The sequence below is a fragment of the Ambystoma mexicanum genome, chromosome 4p (assembly GCF_040938575.1).
Source record: "Ambystoma mexicanum isolate Mex_15411 chromosome 4p, UKY_AmexF1_1, whole genome shotgun sequence".
Classification (NCBI taxonomy): domain Eukaryota; kingdom Metazoa; phylum Chordata; class Amphibia; order Caudata; family Ambystomatidae; genus Ambystoma; species Ambystoma mexicanum.
This window is the reverse complement of record NC_090927.1, coordinates 1,280,944,053-1,280,969,356: the sequence shown is the minus strand read 5'-3', so window position 1 is coordinate 1,280,969,356 and position 25,304 is coordinate 1,280,944,053. Positions and strand designations below refer to the sequence as shown.

At 46.7% G+C, this 25,304-nt stretch overlaps 1 protein-coding gene across 1 annotated transcript in view; it reads right to left on the bottom strand.

The window, feature by feature from the left end:
• LOC138453804 (zinc finger protein 11-like) overlaps positions 1–25,304 on the bottom strand; it is a 2,054,811-nt gene that overhangs the window by 1,887,098 nt on the left and 142,409 nt on the right. The gene's annotated exons all lie outside the window — the stretch shown is intronic.

Sequence of the window (25,304 nt, the reverse complement as noted above, 5' to 3'; positions counted from 1 at the left end):
GGCGGTGATTCCGGTTTTGCAAGGCGCGCGTGCGCGTACTTGGTGCAGTTAGCGTTGCCGTTCACTGCGGTGTCGCTAATGGCATCGTACTTTACGGTGACGGGTCATGATCGCAACGAGCGGTGTTCGATGGCGGTATTGCATTTCCGCCATCATTTTTCCATTTCCGCAAGGGTCGTAATGAGGCCCAATGAAAAGTTAAAAACAGGGAATGGGTTATTAAACATTTCTCGAATTGTAATACAGACAAGACCATTTACTTTACTCAATCCCCCTGTGGCCTGAGATACGTCGGCCAGACGAGCAGACTGGTCAACAAAAGGATAGGAGAATATCGCTCCAAAATCAGATGTAGCAACACAGCACCATTAGTGTCTCATTTCATGGAATACCAACACGGCCCTGATGATATCTACTGGTGGGTTCTCGACGTGGTCACTTCATCCACAAATGTGACAATGACACACCTTTACAAGGAGGCTTGATGGATACACAAACTCTAGACACACACCACTAGCCTTCATTAGCACTTTCCTCTGTGTATTCAATACCTTGCACAAGATACAGCAACCAACAGCCAGCAACAAGATACTTAAGGACACAAACCTGATTTTCCCTATGGTGTCCCCAGACACGAAGAGGTGCACTACCAGTACACAAGGGCTCTATTATCTCAGAATGGTCAGCAGATACCAACAGCACTAACATCATATATTGCTCTATATGATTGACTTTATATTGAACATACTTAATGGCATATCAAACACTGATTTAGCATATCAAACACAGCATAAAAAAAAACACCTTCGGCTGGTTGAAAAAAGAATAGGCTTCTCGCTACATTGATTTATTTTTTAAATTGTGTTTATTAGTGCATTTGTAAATAAAGTACACATTGGTCATTTTCATGTGTTCCAACCAATACATTAAAAACAAATAATACAAACAACAAAATACCCAATACTTTGTCAAATAAAAATTGTTTGCTGTCAGTCTTTGTTCAGTGTCATGACATATCCTGTTTGGGCCAAATAAGTAGTGCGCTATTAGTCTTTCAGTGAAGGGTCTGGTTCAGTACATTCAATCCAAATGCAAAGAAGATGGCAAGTGTGAGTCCAACAATATCTGTAGAAAGAGTTCATGGTGGCCTGTCATCCGAGGGCTAAAAAACAGAATTGAAAAGTTTTTTCTATGCTTCAAAATTGAGTGCAACACCACCCCCCAACCCCCATGTGTCTCTATTGGGATAGTAGGGGTGTTGGAGTCGAAGTGTTCCTGACCAGACCGGTATGCCCACACGTAGTGCTAATGATTGAATTTCATTCCTGCTTCCCGGGTGCCATAAGGCTTCTTTAAGTAAAGCAGGGCTTACCAATCTGCTAAGTAGCTTGTGTTCGGATGTGAATTCATCTGACTGCCATTTCGTGATGAAGCAAACCTGGGCAGCTAGATAACAGTATTCCAGCCGCGGAAGTTGGACACCTCCCCCCTCGTAGCAGAGAGATAAGGTAGTGATCGCCAGTCTGTGCCTTTTCGGTCTCCATAGAAATTCTGGAAGTGTGCTTTCCAGATCACGAAAGAATGGAGTTTCTATGTAAAAGAGAATGTTGGTGAAGCTATATAGGAGCCTAGGAAGGATGATTATTTTAGTGATAGCTACCCTACCCACAAGGGAGAGGGGCCGCCGTGACCAGAACACCATTGATTTTTTAATGCCTTCCACTGCTCTTCCGTGTGTTGAGCGTGTTTGTCTCTTCTAGGGTGTGTGTAATTTGTATGCCCAAATATCTGAAGGAGTTTTGTTCCCATTTCAGGCCCCATTTCGGCGGAGCAGCTGCATTTATTCCTCGTAGCCCCGCAAGGGGAAAAAGGCATGATTTCTGCTTATTGAAGGAGATCCCGGATAATTTGGCAAAGTCATCTAGCACATCTAATATTATGGGCAAGTTATGTTGCAGTTGGCATAGATAGTACATCTTCCGTGTACAGGGAGATCAAATGTGTGTTGCCCGAGATATTTATTCCTGCCGCCGAGTACTCTTGTCTCAAATATACCACTATTGGCTCCACTGCTAATATATAAGGCATTGGTGTGAGCAGGCACCCTTGTTGCGTCCCCCTCTGTATGGCACATTGTCCCGATATCTGCCCACCAGTTCTCCCCCTAGCTACAGGAGAGGTGTACAATATTTTAACCCAGCGTATAAAGTTCGCTCAGAACCCAAAGCATGTAATGCTGCATCTATACACTCTCAGTACACTGAGTCGAAACCCCTGACAGCGTCCAGGAATGCCACTACATATTGTGCGGTACGGGTGTTGGTTTGGTCAATAACGTGTTGCAATCAACGCAAGTTCAGGGTGGTGTTACGGCTAGGTACATATCTGCTTTGGTCAAAGTGTATTAGTGCAGCAAAGCACCCGCGAAGCCGTGTGGCCAGCATGGTAGTGAGTAGTTTTACATCACAGTTTAGCATGGATAGGGGGTGGTAAGAATCGCATGTTTCAACAGGCTTTCCAGGTTTAAGGATAGGGACCACCAATGTTCCTCACATAGTGCTCAGGAGTGTGCCAGTGTCAAAAGCTTCCTAGTATCAGAGCCAGGGTGGATTGGTATGTTTTGTAAAATTCTGCCAGGAGGCCGTCGCCTCCCGCTGTCTTGCCGGAAGCGAGTGAGGTTCCCACAGCTCCTGTAGCGTGAAGGTCTGATCTAGGTGGTCCCGCTAGCTAGTAGTGACCTTCGGGAGTTTGATCATTGAGAAGGACTCTGCAATTTCTTCGGGAGGTGTTTGTGTGTTGTGGCTGTACAGCTTGGCATAGCAACTAGCAAATATCTTGTTCATTACTGTTTGTGCTTGCCATGGGGCCCCATATTCATCATGTAATAGCATGATCAGTGATTGAGGGTGTTCTTTTTGACATAGCCAAGCTAATAATTTCCCAGACGTGTCCTCCTCAGTGTGTGTCCGTGCTGTCTTAGTAACATAATCAAACTTTGCCAATTTATCCCATGCAGTTTAACATTTAGATCTGATCTCCCCATGGTCTGTCTCAGAGGATGACATACCAGGATACAACCGCTCTTGTTCCTTCACTCTAGCTTCAAGGGTTTCGAGTTCCCCTCTTAGCGTCTTTCAGATGCCTCCCGCACCAGCAATGATCTCACCCCTGGTCACAACTTTTAAGGTTTCCGAAATAATTCCCCAGCTATTCACACTGCCAACATTATATTTCAGGAAAGAACTCAGCATAAAGCAAAGCTCTTCTCTAAAGGCAAGATCTGATAACGGCATCAGTGGGCATGCGCCACGTCGGAATGGGGATCAGCGGGTCCCGTGGTCCCATAAGACTATCAATGGGGAGTGATCAGATATGGTAGGACACATGTATTAAGCACCTATGAATTCAGGTAGTTGGCCAGAGCCCGCAAAGACACAATTTATGCGGGGATGAATAAAAGGAGTATTCCCTGATCCCGGGATGAAGCTCCCTCCAGACATCTAGTAAATCTAGGTCAGTGACCACAGTGTTGAATGCAGTTGTAACCGGGTACTGGCCGCTCCTAGATAGTGTGGACTTGTCATGTGTTGTATCTCGTACACAGTTGAAGCGCCACCCACCCCCATATGAAACAGGCATCCTTATATGGGGTAATGTGTGCGCACAGGGTCGGTATATATTTCATTTATTTATTTATATCGCGCCGGTCGCCCGCAGGCATCACTGTGTTTCATGAAGACTCAACAGACACAAAGAGACTAACGTGGAGACGGGACAGTGTAGAAAATAACAAAATGGCTGGGAACTATGAATGAAGTCGTTTCTGGGAGTTGTTTAAAGAGAAAGGTTTTCAGCTTTTTCCTGAAGCTCAGAAGGTTGGTTTCAAGTCTTAGATCTACAAGCAGACTATTCCATTTGACAGCTGCGGATATGGGGAAGGCCTTACCCATTCCGTTGGATCTCTTGTGAGTGTCTCCTGTGATTTGGCCTCTGTGTTCACATCTTAATGAGTGGCCTGGAACATATCTGGACATTTTTGTTTTGGGATATGCCGGTGCTTTGCCATAAAGGTATTTATGGACCAGCGTCAAGTCATTGAACAGGACCCTGTCTTCCACTTTGAGCCAATTAAGCTACCTTCTGGCATTACTAATGTGCACTGTTTATTTGCACCAAGCATTAGTGAGTTTCCATAGTCCAGCCGCGATAGTATAATTGCGCTGGCTATTGTCGTGCAGTTCTCTTCACTAAACTAGGGTTATATCGCACTTAATAGCCTAAGGTGATACAAGCAGTTTTTAGTCACTTACGCAGCCTGAGGATCGGCACTCATAGATTACTTCATGATCCATGACCATGCAAAATAGAGATAATGATTGTTTCAACAAACGGAGGAGACATCAACTACATACCCTGGCCAAGAGAGCTCGGCAGCACACCAGAACCATCATCAACTGTAAAAAACCTAGGGGTCCTATTGGATAACAACCTCACTCTAGAGCCACAAGTAAACTCGGTAATCAAGAAATGTTTCTTCCTCCTGCGAGCAGCAAAAAGGATCCTACCATTTCTTTTGTTCGCCAACACAACACTTACCATCATTGCTCTGATCATGTCCAGAGTAGACTATGCCAATAGCCTATACCAGGGCATGCCCGAACGACTTCTAAAAAACTGCAACGCATACAAAATGCAGCAGCCAGACTTCTCCTCAAGCTATCCAGAAGTGAACACATCAAACCCGCGCTAAAAACACTACACTGGATACCACTAAAACAGCTAATAAAGTTCAAGTCCATGTGCATCACGCACAGAGCAATACACAAACAAGGCACAGAATTCCTAAGCGACAAACTACGCCTGCATCAACCGACTAGAACACTAAGATCAAGCGCCGACATACGCCTGGAACCAAAACCCTACAACAGAAAAAAACTCAGAGGATCCTCTTTCTCTCACCAGGCACCCAAAACCTGGAAGGACCTACCTAAGAATATACGGAACACAACAAACCACCTAGCATTCAGGAAACTCCTCAAATCATGGCTCTTCATAGCGTAACCACAACAGAGAGGCACTAGAATGCCCAGACATTAAAACAATGATGAACATAACTCCAACCTCGGCCACCCTCAAATTGGACAAACACTCAACCCAAAGAACCAACCACTCGACAAAGCATAAGATATCAAGGAAAAGAGCCACTAAAGGAAGGCTCCAGAGACTGATCACATACTTAGACCCAGACGAAAGCCCTCAAGTGACTCATCCACTCATACGTACCAGACTAACCATATCCAGACCGACAGACGCGCTTAGATAGAATTGTGAATATTAGCATGGACACACTAAGATAGAATTATGAATATTAGCCTGCGTCGCATCTAGATAGGACTTTGAATGTTAGCATGCCCGCACTTAGATAGGACTGTGAATGTTAGCATGCCCGCACTTGGGTGAAACCTGAATGTCAGCATGCCCACACTTAGATAGAGTTGTGAATATTGGCCTGCATCGCGTCTGGATAGGATTTATTGAAGGATAGCATGCCCGCGCCTATGCGAAACCTGAAGACTAGCACATGCCACACTTAGAATTGTGAACATTAGCCTGCATCGCATCTAGATAGGATTGATTGAAGGATAGCATGCCCGCGCCTAGATGAAACTTGAATGTCAGCATGTGCCACACTTAGAATTGTAAACACCAGCCTGCGTAGCACCCGGATAAAATTGTGAATGTTAGCATGCCCACATCTAGACATATTTCTAAACACTAGCCTGCACTGCACCTGGATGGGATTGTGAATGTCGGCTGCCCACACCTGGATGGAATTCTAAACATTAGCCTGCGCCGCCTCTAGATAGGATTGTGAAGTGCCACACTTAGACAAAACTGTGAATGTTAGCATGCTAAAGGTCAGGTAACTTACTAACCAATATAAGCTCAAACTCTGCATACTTCTCTCACTCAAAAAACTCACACAACCATCTCTCGCACAACAAGCCGCACGCACTTCACAACACTGCAACAACACATAAGCCGGAGCAACAGCACACGCGGACTGACACCGATCCAATACCCGCACCAAAGCTCAGCACCCGGTGTATACCGAGTGGAAGCTGCCAACAGAACACCACTCCTCTCTCTATCCTACTCCCTCTTCACCTTACTAACACATCCCACCTTATCGTTTACAGATCCGCCAGAGCGCCTGGGGACCAATTCCGTTGGTGACGGTGCATGGTACAAATACCTTTAACATTTAACATCATACCCAGCGTCTTAACCTTTCCTACAACTTGTATTGGGAGTTCGTTAAAATGGAACGACTCGCCTATTGGCGGGCAGAAACGTAATAGCTCGCACTTGGAAAACAGCAGAAGGACCGTTAATGCCCTTTTGGTGGGTAAAAATCTGGGACATCTTAATTGCAGAGAAGGTGACGGCTGCCGGGGCAGGCCGCCTACATCGCTTCGAAAACATTTGGGGCCCAATCCTAGACTTTGATCGGAATTATCCAGCCCTGACATACAAGCCCCAACTAGCCAGGAGGACTTTACGGGACGATAACTCCCAGCGGCGACAGGAAGAAGAAGAATGTTAAGACACGGGGGAGGGAAGGGGAGAGTAATCTACTGTGCTTTCTTTATGCCATTTGTCGTGATTGATCATTTTGTATTGCCTAATCCTGCCTGTTTAAAATAAATATTTAAAAAAAAAAAAATGGAACGACTCGTATTGAGGGGTTAATTTGGCTCGCATTTGATGGGAGCCAAAGATCATTAGCTCCGTTTTCTTGCTGTCAGGCATAGCCAGTTGTGGTTCGTCCACGATTCGATGTGGTTGTACACAGATTTAACTGAGTCTCTGTCCTCTGAGTAGTTTCCACTCAGTTCTAATGCCAGCTGATTATCGTCTGCATAATTGGTAAAGAAGACCTTGATGTTGTCCAGGACTTCACAAAGTAGTCTTAGGTAAAGGTTAAACAGTAGGGGCGACATGCTGGTTCCCTGTGGGCCTCTGCAAAGAATGTCAATTATGTAGGAGAATTTATCACCCCAATGAACTTTGGATTTCCTATTGGCGAGAAAGATATGAGCGATCCAATTGCATCGTCTGAGCATTTTGCGATTTTTCTAGCACGCGTTGGATAAGGCTGTGATCGAGCAGGTCGAAAGAGGCACTCGGGTCAAGAAGTTTAAGTAGTCCAGTCTTCCCTTTGACAACGAAATTTAGCATGTGGGTCTGGAGGTCCAACATCATAGCAGTCTTCCGTGCTGTGTGCAGCACGGAAGCCAGATTGTTGGTGGTGTAATATGTTGTTAGTCTCCACATAGGCTTGTAATTGGGTGGTGGCGACCTTGTCCAGCACCTTCAAGATAAAATTGCAATTGGTGATGGGTCTTAGGTTGGTAGGATCTCGATGATCGAGGTTGGGCTTCATTACTAGAGGGGTGACTGTGACTGCCTTTATACTCATAGGCACTACCTTGTCCAGAAATTATGTGTTGACAATTCTCACGAGTAGTGGTGCAAATAAGTCTGCATTCTTTAGTATTATTTTGGGCGGGAGGATGTTTTCTGCACATGCTGTGGGCTTCATGGTGGCTAAGACTTTCTGTATGTCTTCTTACAAAGTTTTTTGAAACCTAAAGGGTTCATTGAGAGTAGATGTGACCCTTGTGGGTCGTTGAGCTCTTGATATCTGGTCCCGTGCCTTTTTGATTTTTATCAGAGAAGGCAGTCCGGACTTTGTCGCAATCTTCCTGAAATGGAGTGAAGGTGGGGATAGTGGTGTTAGGCTTTTCTATGGATTTCAAGATTTTAAATAATTTGTCAGTGTCATTGTCGGCTGACTTAATTTGATTGTTAGAGACATTTTCTTTGCCTGACGAATACTTTCCCTATAGGCTTTTTCAGATTCTTTCCAGCGATCCTTGTTTATGGAGGATGGTTCTTTCGGCCATTTCCTTTCTCAGTTTCTTTTTTCTTTCTTTAATGCCCTGAGGTCAGAATTGAACCAATTGTGTTGGTTGCTATTCGGTTGAATGAGTTTGGATGTCAATGAGGCCTTCTGGTCAACTAGCACCCTTGCGTGGTGCATAAAGGTGTTAAGGATGACCTTGCAGGTGTCTTTTTCTGTGCTGTCTGCTACGGTATCTTTAATAAGCTGATCTAGGTGCACTCTCTCGATTTTCTTAAAGCTGCGGCTTAAAGTCTTCTTGGGCTCATTGGGGATTTTCTGTTTAGGTGGCCGCAGGGTAAGAGTGAAAGATATTCTGAAGTGGTCATACCAGATGCATGGAGTCGCCAGTTTCAAGGTTATGAGCGGCCACCCAATCAAGCTGGTTACCATTAGTCATTGTGGGGTCTGTATTCATGACCTGGTAGTTAATACTGTTGAGAGCCTTCTTGGATGCTTATTGCTTCCTTGTCCTTTAAGTTCCCTCACAAGTGATTGAAATCGCCCAATACCAATGTGGCAGAGTTTGGGCTTTGGAGGCTGTTGAGCTGTTGGGCTAGTTCCTCATTGAAATAAGAAATTAAGGATGGGGGTCTGTCTATAAGAACTACATTTATACTGCTGTTGTCGGTAGGTGAGTGTTTTAGATGTAAAACCTCACAGCCGGTGCACACCGTTTTAGATGGATACATATGTATAGAGTCCATCCCTCCTTGCCCGGGTTTCTCTGTTGGTATGGTGTATTGTGTACCCTTCTGGGATTGCAGGTGGTGCCAGTTGGGTCGTGTAACCAAGCTTCCGTTAGGCATAGAATGTCTAGTTGTTCTTCTAAGATAAGATCATAAATACATTTGGCGTGTTTGTTCAAGGTACTTGTGTTTAATAGGCTTACCTTAAGTAGTTTTACCGATTTTTCTGTGTTTTTTTAGGGCGGAACAGTGCTGGTCAGCTTTCGGGCTTTCAACAGGTTCAGTTTATATGTGCTCAAGTTTGTAGGGTTTTTTCTCTGAATGGCTGAGCCCTGCATGATGGGCGAAGTGTGGTTATCGAAAGCTGCTGTCTGCTTTCCTCTAATGCCTGCGTCGCAATGTGTTGGATTAAGTTCATGCATCGTAAGTTTTGGAGTTCCAGCAGGAGCTCTTCTATGTTCATGATCCCCATGTTTACCATGTTTTTTTGTAGTGCTGAGGAGTGTAAAGATCAAGGGAGCTGGCCTCAGAAGCCACTGAAGGCGAAATTTAATACACTGATATATGCTAAGTGTTAAAACACTGCTATATGCGAGTCACCCGAAATTAGATTGCTATCTTTGATCAGTGTTCCAGTGTTCATCCTCGCTTTGCACGGCTACTAATGTACTTATCGCGATCGCGTTCCTCCACACTGTTCCCTCACGGGCAGCAGATTCCTTTGCCTTCCGCTCCGCTCACTGTAGGCTCAGAGGGAGGTGACATGCAGCCGGACATGTAAATGGCGGTGGGCCATTATGCGGCCATATGCGAGCATCACATGGTTCGGGAAGTAGGAATTCACTAGGGATAGTTCTTTGTTGCCAAGGTGGACTCGTAGAATTATGTATCGGTCTCTTGCATCGTTATCAAGGGTCAGTAACCGAAATGGAAGCGAGTCAGCAACCCATATGAGCACCCCTCTGAGGAACTTGGAATATGGAGACCCGTACACAGTGCCACCCTAGCATTAAGCCACTACTTCTTGCTGTCAGGTGGGTTTCCTTTAGGAGACCTATTGAGATCTTTTTACGCTGGAGAAATGATTTAACTCTATTTCTGCAAATGTATGTGCCGAGGCCCCTCACAGTCCATGTCAGTATTTTAATCTGTGTCATGACCTATTAGTGTAGTCATTTTGTGGCCATAGTCTATGGCACCCCAAGCACTTTCTGTATGTGGTAGAGTGTGCGTGACCATTTCAATTCTGTGTTTAGCACATACAGTGACATTGCGTTTATTATGCTGTAGGAGATTTTGTTTGATCCATGTCCCAGTGTGAGTTGTGAGGTAGAAGACAGGCATCTTAGTACAATTTGGATATATTAAACAAAACATGAACAACAAGCCCCTGAACATGGGGTGCAAACAGTCCCAACAGTTCTATCCCGTTCGGGCCAACCAGTGCCCATTGGTGGTTGTGCCATTCTCTGGCACCGGCTCAATATGTTGACAATAAAGTTGTGCCGACGTTCGGTATGAATCGACCAGTCATCGCCCAGTGGCCTTAACAATTTCCACAGTGTCTAGCAGAAACCATCACAGGTCCCCTCCTGAACTGCTAATCTATCTTCTAATTGTTGTCTCATTCAGAGATCATTGTGAGCAGCCTATAATAGACCGGATCTGCTCTTAAATTTCTTCCAGCAATCATAGTATGTTAGCGTGGTTCAATGTTTGTTGACATCCATCTTTCGGAGGACGCAGCCCCCTCCGTCCAGATTCAGGGTGTCATCTTGGGTATCTATGTTGTTGTGTTCCATCCACATGGACACCGCCTCTGGGCTCTCAAAAAAACGAGACTTTCCTCCATGTAGCACTTTGTCTGGCTGGGTATATTAGCCTATATTTGATCCCTTTCTGTCATAGTCTCGCTTTGACGGAAATAAATCTCTTCCCCTTCTGCTGTACTAGAGGGGTATAATCTGGATAAATGGTTATGTTTAAATTATCTCTTTGTATCTTCCCCCCTTCTCTAGAGAATTGTAGAGTGTCTACCCTCAATACCATCTGGAATTCCTAGGACCCCAACGTTGTTTCTGCGGGTGCGACCCCCTGCATCTTCGGCTCTTCGTTCCAGTATGCAGTTTCTGGACTCCAAGGATTTCATTTGAGTAACCAGGTCGTCAGTAGTAGTGACAGTGTCTTTTAAGAGTGTTTCCTTGGTCTTCGCTTGTTCCGCAAGAGATCGCACGTCTTGGTGGAGTAGTTGAACATCTACCTTCACCTCCTCAATTCTGTGCTTCAAGGAGGACTATAAGGCAGCTATGGCTGCAAGACCTTTGTCCTCTTGTAGGTCTGGTTGGGGCGCATGAGCATCCACCTGCGCCACTCCTTCTACTGAGTCCAGCGTCCATGATTTTCCAAGGCCTACAAAAGATTCAATGATGGTGCCCTTGTGCTTGTTCTTGGTTGGAGACATAGGGCCTCATTACGAGAATGGAGTTAATGGAAAAAGGAAGGCGGAATGGCAATACCGGCATCGTTAACGGGTCCGGGGCATTACGACCCGACAACTCGCCAATACCAGCACCGCCAGTACCATGCCCTCTCATACCGGCATGGGCGCATACTCGCGCCCCTTCGGGGAGTAAATACCGGCATGCCGGTGATAGGAGCACATCACAAACCACGCAGGCATGCAAATACCAGTCTCCCGAAGGTGGTAATAAGGGCCTGCACGATGGCAGCCATACAGGCATTGCGGACCACCTGTAAACAGCAATCAGCAATCAAGCCAACTGCCACAGGTGCACACAATCACCACAGGTGGACTCAATGGAGCCTGGCCCCCCAGCATAAAAGGAGTACACCCACACGCTACACCCCTTCCTACACAAAAATGAAAACACTGGCTGTTGCAATCATGGCACTGGAGGACATGCCTATACTGCTACAACTACAGCAACAACAGCAACTATAGCAACAACAGGCAGTACAGAGAGAAGCAGGAGGAGAAGGAGGGTGAGACAGGCCCAGCAATTACCACCAGTACAGCCAGTAGTACCCCATAGGCAGCCACCAATCCCTTGCATATGACCCAGCCCATTCAATCTAACCCCTGACCAGATCCACACCCTGTACCGGTTGGAACGGGACACCATCACCACCATAGTGGACATGATAGGCAACGACATTGCCAGCCTCATAGAAATAACGCACTGCCATCCCCCCGCTACTAAAGGTGGTGTCTGTGCTCCACTTCCTGGGCACAGGCACCTACCAGCACACAGTTGGCCAGCTGCATGGCATTTCACAACCACTATTTTCACGCATGCTGACCCAAGTGCTGGATGCCCTCCTGAAGCACGCTAGCATACTCCACCTGGGTGGGAATGGACGGTGAGTGGAGAATGCACGCAGAGCTAATGACTCCTGACCAGAACATCCCAACCCCAACATGACACATCACTGGCACACATTTGACCAATTACGTGTATCAATGACCACATGTAAGACGCACAACCTGGCCACCATGTGTATGTCAAGCAATGCATGACTAAACAGGATTGCAACTGTGCCAATGTGGCTAGTGTGACCATTCACAGTGTAGTATACACAGCAAAAATGGAAGGCAAAACATTGTCGTACATCCACAGTACATCCGCATCAGCATGCATTATTTCACCATGCATCATCTTTAAAACGCCATCCAGACTACCACACCATATTGCAGTATTGAATGCATCGAAACAATAATGGTGCATACGTACAGGGACATGTGCAGGTCCACAGCAAATAGCTGCGGCCATGACTGTGTATCCTGAAGTTGGCAGCTCAGAGTGACTCACATACACCTCTCTGTATTCTCTTGCAGGTGATGGAGGATATCCCTTGAAGCCGTGGCTACTTACCCCTGTGCAGAACCCGCAGAACAGCCAGGAAGAGGAGTACAATCGGGTACATATCCGTACCCGTGTTGTGATTGAGCAGACTTTTGGCCTGTTGAGGGCGCGGTTCCGCTGCCTAAGCAGGTCTGGTGGAGCACTCCTTTATGCAACTGTGAAGGTGGCAAAGATAACCATGGCCTGTGTCATGCTGCACAACATGTGCGTCCGGAGAAATGTACCACTGCCACCTGACATTGACATGCATGCACCGGGTGAGGATGAGGAGGATGAAGATGGAGGAGAAGCAACACCCCTGCCAGTACGTGATGCAAAAGAGGGCCGTGCTGTACGCCAATCACTGATTCACGAATACTTCGGACCCACAGGGACCTTGATAGATATGTGTCAGTGACACATTGTACACTGTGTCCATGTGGACATGTACACAGGGAATGTGGGGAGTTGGCCACTATACACCGTCATACATTAAATTGATACACACGAAAAGAAGAATGTATAGCTATTGATTTTTTTTTAACACAACAGGTGTATTGATATGAACTGAAGAAAGTGCAACCCCCCCCAAACACCCTAGTGAACTCCCAAAACCCCCAGTGAACTCCCAAAACCCCCCTGTGAACTCCCAAACCCCCCCCGTGAACTCCCAAAACCCCCTGTGAACTCCCATTACCCCCCTGTGAACTCCCAAAACCCCCCAATGTACTCCCCCCTAATACTCCCATTCACCGTCAACACCATCTGACCCACTCCCATCGTTCTCCCACATCATTTTCGGGACTTCTTGCTGTCCGGGGGCGGCATTTTAGTGTGCCTCTTACTCCGACGTGTTTGACGCACAGGACTGGAGGGTCCAGCGGAGGTGGGGGCAGAGGAAGTGGGTGTGGTGGATGGGGAGGAAGCCGTGGTCATTTGCACGCCGGGTTGTGGCTGCTGCATGTGCAGCAGGATGGATGTGAGGACCTGCGTGATGGCCCCCAGGCAGTCTCTCATCAACAATGCCGAGGTATTGCCAGTGGCTGTGTTGGCGGCTATAGCGGCTGTGTTCGCCGCTATGGCAGCTGTGGTCCCCGCTATGGCCTGGGCTATCCCACGCCTCGTGTCTTCCCCATCCGCGATGTACTGCCGGAGCAGGTCCAACATAGACTCCTGTCTGGCCTCCACCCTCGCCAGCCGTGCCTCAAGGCTGATGGTGGGAGCAGCAGTGGTCGAGGGTGCTGTGACGGGGCCTGCAATGCCAGTGCTGTCCTCTTGGATGCTGCTCAGGTATGAATAGTGCAGGCAGGGATCTGCACTGCTGCAGGTGGGTGAGGGCTGGATGTGGTGTGTGGGGGTGGGCACGGGGCTTGGGGAGTGTGGACATGACACATGCGTCAGTCCTTCCTGGTCCAAATGCTCCTCCACTGCATCGTCGGTGTTGGTCAGTGGTTCTACGGCCTCGGCTTCCACTGGTGTAGATGTAGGCAGCTCAGTGTCCATGGTGTCAGGCGCACTGGGTGTTGTCGTGGGCTGGGATGCAGACCCGAAGGGCGTGTTGTCGCTAGCCATTGTCATTGGCCGGAACATGGATGCCCTTGTTGTGGGATCCTGGCTGGCATCTTCTCCATCGGTGCCTAGGGGTGTAGAAGAGATGCAGGGCATCAGTGATGGTGTTACATGCTAGATGCATTATAGTGTGCTGTGGAGTATTTCATTTATCATGCATACATATCTTACAGGTGTGTCACACAGGGTAGTATGAAGGGGCATTTTGGCATTTGCTGCATGGCAGGTGGCATGCCGTTGCATTGGGGTTTGTGTGATGTTTTACATGGGCACGGTCCGTGTGTGTTGGCTGTGTGTTGGTAATGGGATTGGCACTCAGCATGCATCTCAGTGTGGCAGGGTTTGGCCCTCCATCTGGACAAGAATATGTTAATGTTTGTGTTGGGATATGCATTGCCTTTCCTATACTCTCTTCCACATCACTTGTGCTACGTCATGGTTTCCTCTACAGGGATCTGCAGGATCACTCACCTCCATCTGCAGATGTTGCCGCACCCGTCTCCATCTCCCCAAATCCCTCGATGGACTCCATCTGGATGAACGTGCTTGCCGTCTCCTCCCAGGTGGTCAGTTTGGCAGGAGAGTGGGGACCCCCGCCTGTGGCCATGGCCTCCCTCCTGTTGCTTCCTTCATTGTCCGTTGGGTGGTTCCGACAGCCGAGACCTTGCAGGCTACCTCCTCCCAGATCTCCTTCTTACGCTGCTGCACCTCACGCTAAGGGTTCTGCTCATTTATCACATCAGCATGTGCGGCAAGGGTGTTTGCCAGCATGTTAAGTTCTGCATCCGAAAAGCGCTTTTTGCGCAGGCGGGGGGTGGTTTTCCGGGTTGCCTTCGACCTGGCAAAATGATTGCCACTGTTCTCTCCTGGAAACAACTGGTGGTTTGGGAAGATTGCAATGGATTGTGTTTTTAAAGATGGCCGCCGGCGCATTTCCCGTTCCGATGCGATGACGTTACTTCCAGGTCCGGTATTACGAGCCCAGTATTAGCATGTTATTATTACTGGATCGGTATTAAGGGGTTCCTCCTAGGCGGAGGCGGTATCGGCGGGTCCCGTGATGGCGCTATCGGGGGTTGGATGGCCTTTAGCGGCATGCATTTATGGCCATTACCGGCATGGGGGTTCGCACGTGCTCGTGCACTCGTAATCACCCACTATTAATGGCGTCATACGAGCACGGTCCCGCTTGTAACTCCATGCCGGTAATGACCATGCTTTTACCGCGCTCCTTGTAATGAGGCCCATAGTTTGCAATACTGACCAAAGGTCGTCGTGTATTTGGATAGCGTTGATGAAGTGTCCAGTCGAGACTGTCCCGGCCGTGTTCAAATCTTGTACCAGCTACATGTCTCACACCTGCAGGGATTAATTTGGCTACCAGCGCCTATGAGCATGCTTCAATCTAAGCCGATCCCTGCCAGTGCATCCAGGCACCAGACCAAGACTGGGGTCTCAGCCCCTAAACACTGCTCCGATATGAATAGTGTGTTAGTTACTCGATAGACCACTTCTAGAAGAGCCCAGTGTTGCTCACGTTATGTGCTGCGCAGTCTTGAACACATCCGGGCCTTAATTATCAAGTGCCGTGTTTGTTGCTTTAACTTCTGGGCAGGCACTCTAGTAGCAGTGGAGCTGTCCCGTGCGACAATCTTATTGTTGCTATCACTTGCAGCGTTGTGGCATCTATCCGGACTGGTCACTGCAAATGTCTCACAAAGGTGTGGTTGGGGTGGGAGCAACAGTCTCTGCTCTGAACCAGTGCTCAAGTGTAGGTTGTAGATTGTTGGTTTAGTGGTTCGCTAATGCAGCAGCCCGCTGTTGCTCACACCTCGTGGCCTCGCCATCTAGGGCCCATCCGTTGTCTGCTCACTGAGAGAGCACTTGTGTTATTGCTGGCAGTGTTTGTAGGTTAAAATTCGATGTGTACACTCTGGCTGTGGGGGAACCGCTGCACGCCGTTGCCATATTACAGTCTTGCCCAGCTACTGTGTAGGCAGCAGTTCAGACCTGCTGCCCCTGGTGTCTCTAGATGTTGTTGTTGCGATCAGGGCAAGCACAAAGAGAAGCTGGCGCTTAGTGTTTTCTGCGGGGGGAAGAGTACGACTACTCTCGCATGTCTGGTGTTGCAGTGCGCCTCACTGCCGTTCCGTAGGTGTGGGGATCCAGTCACCTTCTTTCACTTCCAGTATGTCCCTCAAAGCTCGCGCTCGCTTACCTTGTCGGTGCTGTGTGTCGCCGCAGTACAGGCGCAGGCATGCTCGTGATATCTCTGCTGTAGCAAAACTCGGCAAGAGCAGTGTCTTGTTCCCTGCTGCTGCTGCAGTTCGATCGGCTGCCAGACGATTTCACCAGCCGTCACGCGATCTCCAGTCTGGGTGCTCCGCTACTCGACTAGTCGCCCTAGTCTCCTCTGCACTACATGCCGGCATTACCAAGCTCCCTGGTTCCTCCGGGTCTGGTGGAGTGTGCTGGTCGCCATTTTGTGTTGATTTACCTGTGTTGCGAAGTGCTGGTTTCCGTGGCTTTCTATGGTCGTTTTCTCCCGGAAGGTCGAGCCAGCTACATGCCGACACTGTGGTGCAGGCGAAGTTTGATGGATGAGTGCTGAAATTAGTAGAAAACAATCATAGGATATGCAGTCGGAACTCAAACAAAACACAGATTCACTGCATGAGCACCAGGCCACGCCCCCCCTCCTCATTACATTGATGATATACATTTTCACTGGAGCCACACTGGGCGAAATGTTCCATTCCCGCAAGGTACTTTTACCGGACTAGTTGTCTGCCACGCTTGTACCGTTCTCATGCCATCACGTTAGTATCACGTGAGTTCTCGCAGTTCTATAGAGCCAGACAAATTAGTCAGGCTCACATACGCTGAACGCCATTGCTGCAACTTCTGTTATATCCAATGCCGACTTAAGTTATTATTCCTCTGTTTGATGCCTATTTGGCCATTAGGACCTGCATCGCTCATTTGCCCATACTTACCATAAATTCTGTTGAGTTTTAGGGAACCATCTATTCCTCACAGATCACGCACCAGACACAGCTCAAACCAAGGGAATCCCCCTTTTTGCTTTGTTCTAAAGTGTTTTTTCCCGTAACAAATGGTGATTCATCAGTCTTAACAATCGCTTTGTTTCCTCTTAGGAAAACACATGCATGAAACCAATTCATCGAGTGGTATCTATACGAGAAGCAGTACCGATAGGTAGGATATGCTTTCCTGATTTTTCATTTACATATCACAGTCAGACATGCTTGTATTCATTATGCACAGATGAGGATATATTCTTTTTCCCTTTCAATAGTGATTGAAGGAGCAGTGGCCTACGTTTTGGACTTCATCCACTACTGTGGTCCCGGTATGTGGTTTATGCCTGCCCTCGAGTTGTGCACAACAAATTAGTGACAGAGTCTATTGTCACGTTTTTGGTTTATTTTATTTTATATGTTTATTTATTTGTTTATTTGTATCGCGTCAGTAGCTCACAAGCATCGGGGCGCTGGACAAAAACACATGGACAACAGGGGTGGACAAGGACAAGTTACAGGACGAACATAAACAGGATGTCAATTGTTAGGCTGTGCCAGTGTCAGGAGTTTAACTTAATAGATCTGTTTTCAGTTTTTTTCGAAAACTAAGGTAGTTTGTTTCTAGTCTCATGTTGGTCGGAAGATTGTTTCACTTTCCTGCAGCAACTGTGGGGAATGCTTTTCCTAATCCGAAAGATCGTTTGTGTGGGGCTACAGTGATCTTGCCCAAGTCGGCAGACCTTAGGGCACGGTTTGGAACGTATAGGGAGATTTTAGGTAGGCTGGGGCTTTCCCGTAAATGTACCAGTGCACCAGCGTCAGGGTCTTAAACTGCACCCTATCTTCAATTTTCAGCCAGTGAAGCTCTCTTCTGATGTGGTCAAATCTGGACTTTTGTTTGGTGATTCTCACTGCATTATTCTGGATGTGTTGGTAGCTAGCCAGGCTTTGCTTGTTAGCACCGAGGATAAGTGCATTGCCATAATCCAGACGTGAGAGTATAATTGCCCTTGCTATGATTGCACAGTTGTCGTCAGATAGGTAAGGTTGGATTGCTTTCAATAATCTAAGGTAATAGGAGCAGTTTTTATTTTTAACGTATTGTGATTGGGCTTCAGTGCCCAGCAATGCTTTACTCAAAACCTGGATATTGGTGTACTTTATCTGGAATGAGTCGAAGGCCGGAGCAAGTTTTAGCAGTCTCTCAAAGACTTCATTCCTTGAGATAATGAATACTCCCATCTGGTGCCTCTGACACTGAGTATACCTATTCCTGGTCCTGAGGAAGGCAAATGAAGAAGCTAATCGCCGAAATGTCCCTTGAGTGCAGGCGTTTTTCCATTAAGTTTGGTTTTCTCTACCTGCACTGATATAGGCAATCTATTGTCATTGTAGAACTTGGAAAGGTCCCTAGGCACAGAGTAAAACAAAGCAAAACGCTCTCTAACAATAACAATGATGGTGTCAACAACACCACACTACAGTTCATAGCTACACATTGTGGCCAAGTTGCATTTAAATAACATAGGTGCATTAAAAACAACTATGTTCTAGCTTCCTTACTACATTCATTTGTGTCTAGAAAGGAATTCTCTATTGCTGCCATGAACCTGCCCATTTTGCACACTGTACCTTCTTACTTTAGAAGCCAAGGTTTTATGTAATGGTGTCCTTTGATGGGTTTGAGTCTTTTGATGTACGTATTTTATCTATCTTTCCACATAATATGTGCTCACTAGATATGTGCAGCATATGCATACATTGGTTGCTCACATACAGCAGGTGTAGTGAAAGCTCGAATTTACACCAATGTGTATCTTCAAACTTCTCTTGTTCTAACAAAAAAATGTAAAATAAATTGTGATACAAATAACTTTATTTCACATCACGTGTGTTTCTAAAGCCTCTCGTTTTGAAAAAAATAATTGAAAATAAATTGCAATGGAAATAATATACATTAAGAGGCATTTGTCTGTGGACGCAAGAAAGAAGGATCCATGCAAGTGGGCATAAGGTGCCAAGAGATTGCCAAATAGATTTAAGACATTGAGTGGCTCTCTTAGAATAATCGGTAGCACCTTTAAAGCCTCACAGTTGTTAGGACATTTTTTTATATTTTGGAGCAGTGACCGTGTTCTACACTGTGCTGTGGATAAGTCTTCTCACCTTTTTTGTCTTATTGACTTTGGGAAATGTTTTAATCCCAATAGAGTTTCCAATGATCAGTAGACACTTGAACATTTCAACTTTAGATGTAGCACATACACTAGGGGTGTCACGGTATTCGTTTTATGACGGTACGATAACCTTCTTGCCAAATGACGGTATATCATGGTTATCATGGTTATAGCAGGTGGAGTTAACTGATCTTAAATATGTTCTAAAAGGTCATAAATTGACAGATTTATCATCACAAACAAAACCAGGCACCCAGGGCCAGAATTGGGCTTTTCAACATACTTTCCACTGAAATGCCTTGCTTCCACCAAACACAAACACACGTGTGGAGAGGAGGGGGTGGGGTGGAGGCCTGCTGCAACTGGCAAAGCAAACTGAAAAGCTTTTCCTAAGTGGTCATTTAGGCTTTTTGCTTCCCCACTGGCTACTGGTGAAGATGAACATGTTGCCATCTTGATAACCTGCATGCCACAGATCAATGGAGGCTGATGGTAGTATACGCTTGTGCACATACACACACGCACTTTCTTTTTACGTTACAGCCTTTAGTTTACTTGCGGGCCAAAAGGTGTTCAGTAATCACTGACATGTTACCCTTTGGTATGGCAGCAGGGAATACCCACAGAGATGAGTGAATTTCGCAGTGTGACTTATTATATGTAAATTCAATGATAGAACCAGGGAAATCCCCCATTGCCATATGTTTAGAGAACATTATCCATTATAAATATATAAACCCCAAAGCCGCCACCCCAAAGTAAACCCTTTTCCTTCTTGGCACTGTATCTATTCTTCCTATTGCTAACATTGATTTTGTGTAAGGCACGTGTGGTTTATGGAATGGCATTAAAAACTGCTCCAACTGAAACTACTTGGCAGACGGCACATCCAACAGTGCAAAACCAAGACTGTGCAGCAATTGCTTACTGCAGATTGAAAAGCACACTTAACGGTATGAACGGTATAACGGTATAAACAATGTGACGGTTATTATTGTTCAATTAAGTGGTTCACGGTATCTTTAACGGTATACCGTAATACCGTTACATCCCTAACATACACTGCACCCAATAAATAAGAAGGCTCTCCAAGCTGCTCATGGGGGGTGGAGTCTCTACACAAATAAGCCTATACCCGCTAGAGTTAGGGCAATTCTGGACACGCCAGTATAAAATCTACAGTGAGCCGAGTATGCAACTCCAGGTCCATACACTGTCAGTGATAGATGAATCTAGGTTACTGAACCCCAAGATGCATATCACAGACTCATATATAAACCTGTTGAGAGCCAATATAGAGGCGTTTGCTCAAGGAGCACCTTTAGATCCTGAGGATGATCTAGAAAAGTTAAATTACATGGCAAACCATACATTTTTTGTGAAATGTGTTGGCACCTTTCTTTTTTACTAGCAAAGACCAGTGCAGTGGCTAGACAGAACCCACTGGGATCATTGTCTTGTTCCTTATCTGAACTCACCACCAGAGCTTAAGGCACAAATCCCTTATGTATCAAAACTTGAGGAAGAGCTTCAAATCCTGAATCAATATATATTCCACCCACTACCTGGAAATGGCTAGTTTATGTGGTCCACACATTCCGTGGTGTATGCAACATGAGACGAGGGGTGAACCTAGGCAAGCACATGGAACAGGCACTTTAGATTTAGCATGTTGAAATCCACATTTAATGTACTTCCTCAATTTAATTCATTAAGCAGTAAAGTGTAGTTTGTACCTTCTATCCACATATCCAGATTGGGAGACCAAATAAGGTGGCTTTTGTGAGAAAACTGCACAGCTTAACACCCCACCCGACCTGTCTTTGCTAATCACCCCACTGCCACTGAGACTGGTGGCCTGGTCCTTATGGTTTACCAAGGAATCGAGGCCCTCTACCCAGTCGACACCAGCACCCACCATCGCCACAGCACTGCCCCTGCGGGCTCCCTGCCTGGCGGCTGTGCATCCCTCCTGGGGTTCATCCGCCCTAGCACTTAGCCGCAGGCCTCCTCCCTGGTTCCCCTTAGCACTTCTCTGTGCCGGGCCAACCAGCACTTGTCCGTTCCTTCCCCCCGGCAACCCCCTATCTCCTGCACTTCTCACCACTGCACTTGCACGTCCAAATGCCACAAGGCCTAGTAGGACCACAATTGTACTTAATGCTCCTGCCAATATTATTTACTCCCGTTGTTCCCTCCCCATTGTGCCTTGTGGCAGTTGGAAACACCATTCAGTTGTATTAGCGCCTAACACATGCTCATTAAACACAAATACAAACACATTACAAATGCCTCAAGCATTCCAGTAGACTGGGGTCTTGGCGCCAATAAATGTTGTAAAAAGCACCAAGGTATAGGCATAGGGCCTTACCTGGCTTGGGCTTCACATAATATCTCACATACCTATGCCATATCTAAATGTAAAGCATGCCAACTAATGGCAAAGCAAGCACCTCTAAATGAGCTAATTTACAAGACACATGAGGGAGAACAGGTAATTTGTCAGAAGTCCTGGAAAGGATAGGTCATCTAGAGAAGACGAGGAATAAAGGGGAGGTGACAAAGGCCACATCTACTTGGAAGAAAGCTGTCCTGGAACTCCAGAAAATGGCTGGACAGCCCATAGAGATGGGCCTTCTTACTGCTGATGACAACTTTGTTGCATGGCAGTAGGGAATGTACAAGCTGAGAGATGTGGTAGTGGACACAGTGCATATAATCCAAAAGAACTTGGGAACTTTACAAGATGAACAACAAGCAATGGTTGAACTTCTGAAAGTCACAGACTTCTTGCGCACACTGTCTCCAGGTGTTCCAGACTGGACTACCATCACGTGGCCAGAGCAACTGACCGAACTGAACCTATCAAGACAGGCTCAGACACAGGCCATTTCAGAGTCCAGCTATACTCTAGTGAGTGTTCTCAAAAAGACATTCTACAGGATATCGACATGGCACAAAGACATTATTTTCTGGACACTGCATGGGGTCAGAACATCCCCATGCTCTTAATAACACCTTTGTTGTGTGAAGAATTGCAGTCCTGGGGCACCATGCACCAAGTAGAAAATCAATGGATACAAAGCTTCTATGAGGTGCCCTATACCTGCAGAATTGTAGTCCGTGAAAGGTTGTGTGGCAACACTTCATGCAAGATACAAGTACATTGTTAAGGTAAGTCCATGTGAGCCAAGAACAAGCAAGGAGATTAAAAAGCTCAGAACGTTTGTTTGAACAGTTTCTTTGGTTGCTGATATCCCTACACATTGTTTAGCTTTAGTTGTGAGGATAAGTATAGGTTTTGGACACAGACCGACTTTTATGTTGAACTTACTGACTCGGACTAGTTTATTTAGGTTGGGAAATCCCACCTTAGTATTATAATAATTGTTCTTTTATGACGCCCTTAATACCACTGAGTGGGTTCTAAGCACGGGATCGGGATTCAAACCTGTGTTCCACTGCATTGTCTTGCTTCCAAGATAAACAAGTTGCCCCTTAGCTATTGATTACAAGTTAGGTCTTACACCATCCTGACATTTGAGTTAATAAAGATCTCTTGTTTGAACTTTGAATCTGTTGTCTGTAACTTGCTTAATGATGTCTTCACACTACCCATCTCCGAGACCATCAGTGACTGGAAGTTGTCTACTGACCAGCTCCTGCAGCAGCCAGTTTTTCTCAAGAAGATCTAAGTTTATGTTTTCCTATTTAGTAATCAGTGAAGTTCCAGGGTGAGCACTATTTAGCAACTAAGTAGAATATAATGGTCTTCATGTTCTTTTTTCTCTTTGCTCTTATTTCCATGACTCTTAAAATGCATCGACAGCTTATTATATGGCTCCATGGGAGTTGGGGGATGTATTTCTATTTTTACTATGATTAAGGTATGAAATCTGAGCATATTTTCAAGCCATCTGTCTAATATGAGACACTAGTGTAATGCATTTGAAATAAGGCAAGAAGTAGGATTTACATATTTCTCATTGCAGAGAATAACTTTTTAGTTTGGATATCCGGGAGCCACACCAAGCCTCATCTTTGTTACGGTTCTTGCAGGCACATTGCGTAAAGCAAGTCAGACTGTATGCACATCTTTTTTTGGACGCTGTTACCGCCCACTACACCTTTAAGAGGTGGCCCACCCACTAAGGGGTGTGAACTGGTGACGCATGGTTGGGGGGAAGTTTCAGGAAAGGCGCGCTTGGCGCCAGTTACTGTGTAGTGAAAATAAAAATATGTTTGCAAAACCCTCATTACGGCCCGAGCCCGGGCAACATTTGGCGACAAGGATTTCTCCCTCACGTGCCAGAGTCCTCTTTGCCGGCACTCCGCCAGGCCTCCTCCTCCTGCGACAGCCGGCGATCCCGCTGCGCATATGTTCCAGCCTCCTGGCCGTCCGCCAGGCCTCCTCCTTCCAAAGCAGCCAGCGATCGCGCCGCACTCAGACCACAGCTTCCTGGCAGTCCGCCAAGCCTCTTCCTCCTGATACAGCTGGGATCCCCCAGCGTGACCGCGCCTCGCTCCCTCCTACTCCGGGGCCCTGCAGCATACTCCACGCACATGGCCATACTGAAGCAGCCACCGACGTGTAAAGTACCCAGCCTCCTCACGAATCAAGGAGTTTTTTTTCTCCCCCTGCACACGCTATGTGAAAAATTCAACGGCCTAAAGACACTCGCTCTCCTGACAGGGCACACAGCCCTCAAAGACAAGTCCTAGCAAGGCAGACCACATGGCCTGGAGACATCGGCCCACGCATCCTCACACTTTGAGCACACAGGGGACACAAGAGCACTCACCTGCTCACGCCGCCATCTTGAGTGATACACAAACAAATGAGAAGGACAAGAGAAGACTGAGCTGTTAACATCCCTTTGTTTGCCAATCTTCACCACCTGCACCCCACTGCTGGTTGTTGGTGCTTGGAAAAACACATCATCCACACAAGATGAGTAACCCCGCATCACCCCAGCCAGCCCGAGCGGTGAAATCCATCCAGCTGAGGATGCCACCATTTTTCAATACGATGCCCCAAGCCACGAAAGGTCTGAGATGGACCGAGTGGATGCAGGAGTTCCATCCCTTTGTAAGGTGTTCAGGAGATGGCGATTCTCCCCACATCAGAGACATATTCCTCAACCTGGTGGGGGGGGGGAGATAAAGACCATTGTGAAAACCATCCCAGCGGCAGAACAAAATGACTTTGCAGCCCTAATCAAAGCTCTGGACAGACTGCTCATAATTGAACCTAATCGCGATTATGAAAGGTATCTGTTCAATCAGTGCTACCAGAAACCACAAGAGACAGTGGATGAATGCATTACCCTTCTAAGAGTAAAAGGCACACACTGCCAATTCGACGCATTCTCCTTAGACAAAGCAATACGCTTAAGAGTCATCGAAGGCTGCCTGTCACCTGCACTCAATAAGCAGCTATGGAAGAAACCCCTCACCATTCCCGAAGTCAGCGAACTTGCTTGCATTTTTGAAAGGGTTGACGCCCAAGCTGGGTCCATGACTGGTACCAACAACCCAAAAGATTCCAATGACCTCACCGCAGCGATCCAACCACCCCGCCAGGGGGATAAGGGACCATACCCATACAAGCCACAAACCCTACAAGTACCACGTCTACAAAGACAATGCTACCGCTGCAGCAAGGCATTCCCACACTAAGGGACTTGCCCGGCACTGTCACAGAGATGTACGAATTGTGGAAGGGAAAGACATTTTCAGTCAGTATATAGAGAAGGAAAACCTTTCCCCACGATACGACCCCAAGCACCTGTCAGGATCCTTTGCGCCCACCATTCCCCCAATATGGATTGCAAAGATACTATCAACCAAATCCACAGCGATACGTGAGAGCAGTTGATGAATATCAGAACTACAAATACCCACAAACCCAGGACTACAGAGAACAACCACAATACCTCACGGACGAATATGACAACCCGCCACAGGGGTGCAGGGAGGACACATACTACCACGAC